Source organism: Chiloscyllium plagiosum, chromosome 15 (genome assembly GCF_004010195.1).
Source record: "Chiloscyllium plagiosum isolate BGI_BamShark_2017 chromosome 15, ASM401019v2, whole genome shotgun sequence".
In the NCBI taxonomy this organism is placed as follows: Eukaryota; Metazoa; Chordata; class Chondrichthyes; order Orectolobiformes; family Hemiscylliidae; genus Chiloscyllium; species Chiloscyllium plagiosum.
Genome location: NC_057724.1, coordinates 9,183,579 through 9,191,657, shown reverse-complemented (window position 1 = coordinate 9,191,657; position 8,079 = coordinate 9,183,579). Strand labels below are relative to the sequence as shown.

The 8,079-nt window shown below is 45.0% G+C and overlaps 1 non-coding gene across 1 annotated transcript; it reads left to right on the top strand.

The window, feature by feature from the left end:
• The first annotated feature begins 7,535 nt into the window (after nucleotides 1-7,535).
• Nucleotides 7,536-7,609, top strand: trnai-aau. Its single transcript has one exon. It is a non-coding gene; the product is annotated as a tRNA-Ile (tRNA).
• The last annotated feature ends 470 nt before the right edge of the window (nucleotides 7,610-8,079 follow it).

Genomic DNA, 8,079 nt, shown 5'->3' with positions numbered 1-8,079 from the left:
TGTGCTGTACTGTTCTATGTTCATGTAATTATCCTTTCTGAAGCCATGTAGGTTCCCAAATTGCATGGCTAACATGAAGGTAATGTTGATTTTGTTTGGGAGCTCAGTAAACAGTATTTTGGAATAACATTAATGCAAACAAAATAAAGTAGAGATATTTAATAAATAATCTACACGTTGTAGTCATGCCCAAAGTTAAAACAAATTACCCATCCATCTCTCATATTTCTAACCTATACTAACCTTAAAAATAATTACCTAATATAACCATCTTCCTTTGCCCAAACTTCATTTTCTGTGGCTGTTGAACTCCAATCCCACAAATTGTTACATTTAACTCTATATATTACACTTAATAATTGAATGTACATTACTCTGCCAATGATTGTTTTCTTTATTTATACGAAACATTGAATTAGCCTCAGAACTTCATGGAACTTGTCATCAAACGTTTTCCATCCCTGAAGGTTTGTGCCTCAACTAAAGCAAAAAGGATTTCTCATGCTGATCTCTCAAGATCAACAATGAACTCAACAGCCAAGTTACACAGAATGATTCAGTACCTCTTTGAAAATGTCCCACTGAGATTACAATGGGACCATAGAAAGCATCAAGAGTGAATTATGTGGCAGTAACACAGTCACGCTGATCAGATAGCTTTACAACATTATTGTTTTATCATTAGATGTGTTTTTTTTCTCAATCTGTCATTTATGTGATGGTCATGTGACACATCCCTGTATATGTGATATTCTGCATGGCAAGCAGACAAAGAATAGGAATTAAAGAACAACAATTCCCTTTCAGCATTTTGTGGGTCATAACACATCCGAGGTATCTGAACTTCCCATTTTCATCATTAATTTGTTATTTGGATCATACATCGACGTTATCATCTTCTACACACCTTGTGTAATGATATCTCCCATTCAGAACATGCTCAAAGGCTTCTTTTACATTTGTCGTCTTCATGAATTATCGAAGAATTGAGTTAATTCCTTAATATGGGATAAATGTCAGTAGTGACATATAACATATATGTCTCCTGCTGTTTGTCCGATCTGCTCACTATGTAAGGATCATTAATCCAGTTATTTGTAATGTGGAAACTAGAATGACATGAAAGCACTGGCAATGTTTATCGTGGGGCTACCTCTGACCAACTGCTGTCTCAGAGTGGGGTTTCATCTACTGGGAGTGTACATGAGGACACCATGGAATTAAATCCATATTCAGAGAATCATTCGCTGTCATTTCTACCACCTCCAGTAGGATACCACCACCAAACACACCTTCCCTTCTCCTCCACTGTCAGCATTCCACAGGGACTATTCCTTCCTTTGTCACTTCCAACACTTCCTCACCTCCCCCTCTCCCACGGCAACTTCCCATGCATTGACACCCATTCAACTCCTTCCTCTGCATTTTCCAAGGGCCCAAACACATCTCCCAGGTGGAGCAACATTTTGCTTGTACTTCTTTCAATCTGGTCTACTATATTTGCTGCTCACAGTGTGGTTTCCATTACATTTGTGAGACCTAATACAGACTGGGTGACTGCTGGAACATAGCTGCTCTGACTGCAGTAATAACCTCAATCTTCCAGTTGCTTGCCTTTTCAATGAATCCCCTTCCTCCTATGCTAACGTCTCTATCCTTGATTTGCTGCTGCGTTCCAAAGAAACTCAATGCAAGCTGGAGGAATAGTTTCTTATTTTCTACTTCAGGACTTTCCATCCTCTGGGATTCAACATTGAATTCCACAATTTCAGAGCAAGACCTCTGTCCTCCAGTTTTCTTACAATTCCGCTCCTTGATAAGACTATGTCTTGTTGGTTTTTTCAGCAGAAAGTTCCCAGTTTTTCATTTACACTCTCACTTTGTATATCTATCTCCCCTTTACCACTACTGACACTCTCTTTGCCCTTTGCCCTGGGCACTCTCACAATCTGTCCCACTCACTCGTCCTCCTCCTCCTCTTTCATGGCACACAAAATACATCATTTCAGTTCTTAAGAAATCTTAAATCTGTTTCTCACTCTAAAAGTGCTGCCAGGCCTGCTGAGTTTCTCCAGCATTTTCTCTTTTTATTTCAGGTTTTCAGCATCCACAATATCGTCCTGTTATTGTGGGGTCACATTCCTCTTAATCTGAAGGTAGCAATTCAGACCCACTTCAGAAAGCTGAGCAACTAATTTAGGCTGACATGTCAAGCATTGCTGAGAGAGTGGTGTGTGATTAGAGGAACTGTCTTTTGGATGAAAGGTAAAAATCTCCCTTCCCAGATGCACAGGAAAAATTGCTTGGCATTGTTTAAAGATGTGGGAGTGAAACCCGTTGAATGTCCTGACCAACATATACCTACCAAACAATTTCTACTCTAGATAGTCTGTTTTTTATTGAATTGCTTTTTTGCTGTGGACACTTTGGCTGTCACACTTCCTATTTTGTAACACTGACTTCACTTCGAAAGTGCTTCAGTGGTTGAGATGGACTAGGATCCTGAGATAAAAAGGGACAACCAGAAACCACAGCCTGGTAAACGATCAGGAGGATGTTGAGCAAATGAATTGGGATTGGTTAAAGGCATTTTTCTGACAGATTAACATCACTGAGCAAGCGTAATCTGGCAGGGTGGAATAGGAAAGTGATAAGTTGTCAAATAATTTTAAGCAAACAAAATGTGCATACAAATATCCACATGTATCCTTCTTTAACATCCAGTTGTGGTGTGATGGCATTGTCACTGGGTTACGAGCCCTCAAGCCTAATGCTGTGGAGACATAAGTTAAAATCTGAATACAGCAGATGGTGAAATTTGAATTCAATAAAATTAAATTGGTAGCCATTGTCATGTGTCATTAAGAAACGATCCCTATCTGATTCACAGACGCCCTTTAGGGAAGAAAATCAGTCATCCTTGTCTGGTCTGTGTGTAATGCTAAACTCTCACACTCCCCCAAGGACATGCAAATCCTGGGCCTCCTCCACTGCCAAATAAAAGCCACCTGCCAACTGGAGGAAGAATGCCTCATCTTCCACCTCGGGACCCTCCAACCACATGGCACCAACATTGGCGTCACTGGTTTCCAAATCTTCCCAATCCCCCACCCCGATCCAACCCTTCAACTTGGCACTGCCCTCCTGACCCGTTCCACCTGTTCGTCTTCCTTCCTACCTATCCACTCCACCCTCCCCACCGACCTATCGCAATTACCCCCCATCTGCATCCACCAATCACCTTCCCCCAGCCCCAGCCCATTATTGATCTCTCAGCTCTCTTCCCCTTCCACATTCTTGATGAAGGGGTTGTGCCCGAAACGTTGACTCGCCTGCTCCTCGGATGCTGCCTGTGCCGGCTGTGCTTTTCCAGCACCACACATTTTGACCCAGGATGATGTGGTTAGCATTTATTTGCGTTCTGTCATGGTTCAGAGAGCTAATCTGCTCAAGGGCAAGTAGAGATGGGCAATGAATGCTGGCCTTGGAAGCGTTATCCATCTTCCAAAGATGATTGCCAATTATCACATGAGGGTTTCAGTGCCAACTGCTCCACTATCCCCCAGTAACAGAATTCAACAACTGGAAGTGTCTTCATTGGTTCTTTTCTTCACCCCGCCTCCATCACTCAGTGTCTGTAGATGGCCTCAAAATTTGACTTCTGCAACATCGATGGTTCCAGGGCTGTGGGAGCTGGGAGAGATGGAAGTGGTACTCTGACCATTTCCAAAGCAGTCCACACTGATTTTCATGCCTTTGAGGGTGATAGCATAGAAATTCCCAGGGCAGGCAGCCAGTAGTATAAACCTTGAATGGTGACATTGGAGCTGACTCTTTAACCTGCCATTTTGAACCATATCAATATCTTGACTGGATGAGGGATCGTCATTCCTCAGTAATGCTATTTAAAGGCACTGCCACTCAGTCAGCAGGCCTGTTCATTTATTTGCCTTTGCAGCAGTGAATCAGATTCACTGAATTATTCCGGTGCAGATGGAGGCCATTCGGCCCATCCTGCCTGATTGAAGGAGTTGTGAAAAATTCGGCAGGCCGTTGAGGAGTGACAATGCCTCTGAATACACTCCTTGCCCCCAGTCATGGGGATGATGGGAATTGTTCCCCTTGCGATGTAGCAACAAAGTTGGGTTAACGGGGAGTGGAGCCGGGGTAGAATGGAAGATGCAAGGAAGACAGACTGCTTGGCGAGAGAGGAGGAGTGGGGGGACTCTCCACACTGTATTTGGCAACTCCATTTTACTGACAGCGTAGTTGCAGAACTGCATCATCTCTTGGAGGCAGACCGGCCAGTCACAGAGCAAGGCGAGGATGGTATTGTCAGCAACTATCAGGGTGAGGATGGCCCTCAAGCCTTTTGTCAGAGCATTTCCAGAAATGAGCCAGAAATGTTACCAACATATTGCTGTCTGCTGTTCATTGCTGTATCCAGGAGCCACAGCCATTAGGTAACTGTCTGTGTGGAGTTTGCACATTCTCCCTGTGTCCCTGTGGATTTCTTTCAGGTGCTCCAGTTTCCTCCCAGAGTCCAAAGATGTGCAGGTTAGGTGGATTGGCCATTATAATTGCCCTGTTGTGTCCAGGAATGTACAGGTTAAATGGATTGGCCAGGTAAATACGGGATTAGGGAATGGGGCAGGGGTAGCAGGTCTGTGTGGGGATGCTTTTTGGAGGGTTGGTGCAGGCTCAAAGGGCTGAATGGTCTCTTTGGAGAAAGTGAAGACTGCAGATGCTGCAAATCAGAGTCGAGAGTGTGGTGCTGGAAAAGCACAGCAGGTCAGGCAGCATCCGAGGAGCAGGAGAACCATTGTTTTGGGAAGGGCTTATGCCCGAAACGTCAATTCTCCTGCTCCTTGAATACTGATGTCCTGCTGTGCTTTTCCAGCACCACACTCTCGAATGGTCTCTTTGTGCACTGTAAGGATTCTATGATTCTACATCAGGAGAGAAGACTTTGTTGTCTCCTCTCAGTCAACAAAGAGAAAAAGGAATAGTGGAATTTTAAACAGTGGAGAAAAAACTGGAAAGACCCATCAGGTCAGGCAGAGAGAAAAACATCAGGTCTTAACTTTCAGACGAAAAGTCAAGATCTAGAATTAACACTGTTCATCTAACCACATCTGCTGGATTTATCTGACTTTTCTGTTTCTTTTTAGTTGGAGTTTCTAATCCATGGCATTTTGTTTCTCTGGGGACAGGAAGCTGGTTGGCTTTAGCAGGCTGTTAGTTTCCCCCTGGTATAGGGACTCCTTGATTACATGGAGATGGGTACAGCATCTCAGTGGGAGAGGCATTGTAATAGGGATGGGTGCAACCTCTAGTTAGTTGTTAGGTGACCCATGCCTGGAACGCTGTGTGCTGGTGAATGTCGACTGTTCTGGCAGTAGGCGTGAGGGTTTTATTGTGCATCAGTTCCAGTAAACACCACAACCCCAAGTCAAAATGCTGTCTATCCAATTCCCCGGGTGAAGGCGTCCACTCTGCAAAACCACCACACGTGGGCTGCACTTGTGTGGCGACCACTCATGGGAAATGTCATGGGAATACTGAAGAGAAATGAATCATGTGGGAATTACCCTCCAGGGTTCAGCTGGTGGCTTGGCTTATGGGAATCCTTAGCATTAGGTACAGTCCTTGACACCAGGGGTTCAATGGTCACCTCAGTAGAAGGGGTTGGGGAGTGCAGGAGGGGGTGGGGAGCAGTGAATGGAGGAGGAGGAAGGCAAGAGGCAGGTGACATATCAACCATCCGATCCTGCAAACGGTCCTTAAGGAACCAACTACCATTTCCACATGAGCATGGCATCAACTCTGAGCTCCACACAAAACCTTCAGCCAAGTTGCGCTTGAACACTTCTGTGAGCAGCAGACTGAGGGCAGGCTGGCTCTCTGCCAATACATTTCTCAGATGTATTCGTTTTGGATTTTTCTCTCAATGTTGCCCTGCCGCAATTGTCACCTCGGCAAGAGAGCTCATGAATGAGCTCTTCAGAGAGCTGGCCCTCACACTGACCTTTGCCCTTGGCCAGCTGCAGTGTGACCTTACCCGAGGTTTCATCACTTTGTGCCATTGTGCAGACTCTGTGGCTAGACTATCCTAGGAAGAACACATCTTGCCAGCACCTGAGCTGTAGATGTTGGATCTAGTGATATTGTGACCCATCCCTCAGTGTCTTGATTCTCAGTCAGTTCATACTCTTCTCACTCTGACTGTTAACTAACTGCATTGTGGGTGGCACGATGGCTCAGTGGTTATCGCTGCTGCCTCACAGCACCAGGGACCCGGGTTTGATTCCAGCCTCAGGCGACTATCTGTGTGGAGTTTGCACATTCTCCCTGTGTTCACAGTGCCAGGGACCCGGGTTTGATTCCAGCCTCAGGCGACTATCTGTGTGGAGTTTGCACATTCTCCCTGTGTCTGTGTGGGTTGCCTTCAGGTACTCCAGTTTCCTCTCACAGTCCAAAGATGTACAGGTCAGGTGAATTGCCATGCTAAAATTCCCCATTCAGGGATGTGTAGGCTAGGTTCATTCATCAGGGGTAAATACAGAATAGGTGGAATGGGTCTGGGTGGGTTACTCTTCAGGGGGTCGGTGTGGACATGTTGGGCCAAAGGGCCTTTTCCCACGCTGTAGGGATTCTATGTTTAAATTGATGTTTTTCTATATGTGACTGAAGGGAGGCATTAGGGTAGGAATGCGTGAACACAAGGTTGGAGGGTGGGCATGAAGCAACATGTGCTAATTTATACGTTCTGCAGTCTGGAGATTGTGGGTTGAGAGTGCAGAATGAAGGTGAGTTAGGAACAGTCATACTATCACCCTGGAATGAAAGGAAAATATTGCAGATGCTGGAAATCTGAAACAGAAATTTTAGCATGACAGTAAGATGACCTATTGAAATGTCAAGAAACTGGGAGGTCAGGGTCATTGCTATGGACAGAGCGGAGGTGTTCTGCAAAATGGTCACCCAGTCTGCTGTTGGTCTTATCGAAGTTATGACCTGGGCCTTCTGCAATGTTCCACCAAAGCCCAATGCAAGCGTGAGGAACAAGACCTCATTTTCCTCTTAGGCACTTTATACTCCACAGGTCTCAATATCGAATTCAATAACTTCAGAAACTGACCACATTATGCCTGATCTCTATTTTTCTTACATTCTCTCTCCCCCATGCCTTCTCTGACAGCGTTGTCTTGTTTACTTTGGTCTCAGTAGAAAGGACCCATTCTCTCCCTTTCACACCTTAATATACACCCACTCCACATCTCTATTTCTCTTCCATCACCATTAACAATCTTACACAGGGCTCGGCACCATCTTCCTCTTTGCTCCTTCTCTGCCTCTGTCAAAAGTATTTTAAAAACCCTCTATTCAACACCTTTCAGTTCTGAAGAAGATTCAAACTGGACTCAAAACGTTAACTATTTCTCTCTCCACAGATGCTGCCCTGACCTACTCAGTTTCTCCAACGTTTGATACTGTCATCCTGAAAGACTCCAGGCAAAAGCATGGTTATAGTTGGTCAGTTAGCTCAGATGGTTACAGCATGGCACTAATAACGCCAAGGTCATGGGTTCAATCCCCACACTGACCAGGTATGTTGTTGGGATTTGCAAGTCACAGGTTCATGCATGCAGGGTATGTGTTTGCCATTGCTTTGGGGTGGCATGGTGGCTCAATAGTAAGCACTGCTGCCTCACAATGCCAGGGACCTGGGTTCAAATCCCACCTTGGCAACTGTCTGTGTGGGTTTCCTCCGACAGTTCAAAGATGTGCAGGTCAGGTGAATTAGCCATGCTAAATTGGCCATAGCGTTCAGGGATGCATTAGGGGTAAATGTAGAATGGGTTTGGGTGGGATATTCTTCAGAGGGTCAATGTGGACTTGTTGGGCTGAAGAGCCTGTTTCCAACTATAGGGATTCTATGAGTGCTCTTAGAACAGGGAATAGTGATCAAGGTTGCCTGTTCTCTGTTGATACATTGCTGCTGTGTTATGGAGAAATTGAGGTCTGCAGATGCTGGAGATCAGAGCTGAAAATGTGTTGCTAAAAATGTGTTCCTGA